Here is a 769-nt window from a genome sequence, read left to right on the forward strand (position 1 = left end):
TACGGGGGGGGGGAGAAGGTCAGTTGTACAGCAGTATCCTATTAGTCGACAAAAAACTATTTTCAAACAAATGACACTATAGAATCGTTTGTAATTCGTTAGCAGGTCATTGTACATGCCTTTTTAACGTTTAAGAGACAATGGATCTTTTTTAATTATTTAATCAAGATCATGCATTAATCTAGTCGACAAATTTGGAAAAAAAAAATTTTCCACTTCTTTTATTTCAATCGATTGCAAATCGCTTGTAGAATACAAAACTATGACTTTTATTATTTGAGAGTGGATATTTTATTCACAATAATGAAATACCTCTGGTTATGAGGTTATGTACTATCAGTTCAAAAACAAAAACAGAGGATGTCCTGGAGTGTTCATCATTAAAATACTTTAGCATCGTTTTTCGCGATTATCTCGGAAACTATGAGAGATAGAGCCTTAAAACAAATTTGGGTTCCCTGTAGGAAGATGGACGGCTCAGAATGGCATTTTTCCACCTCCTACACACTATACAGGGTGAATTAAATTAATTTTTATTGGCGATTTCGTTTTTCGTGATTATCTCGGAAACTATGAGAGATAGAGCCTTAAAACCTATTCCATTCGATTCCTGAGGAAATTTGGGTTCCCTAAAGGCAGATGGACGGCTCAGAATGCGTTTTTCCACCTCCTACACCCTATACAAGGGGAATTAAATTATTTTTTTTTAGGACTTTCGTCTTTCGCGATTGTCTCGGAAACTATGAGAGATAGAGCCTTAAAACCTATT

This window comes from Diachasma alloeum, unplaced genomic scaffold, assembly GCF_001412515.2.
Source record: "Diachasma alloeum isolate Michigan unplaced genomic scaffold, Dall2.0 Dall_scaffold_00365, whole genome shotgun sequence".
NCBI lineage: Eukaryota > Metazoa > Arthropoda > Insecta > Hymenoptera > Braconidae > Diachasma > Diachasma alloeum.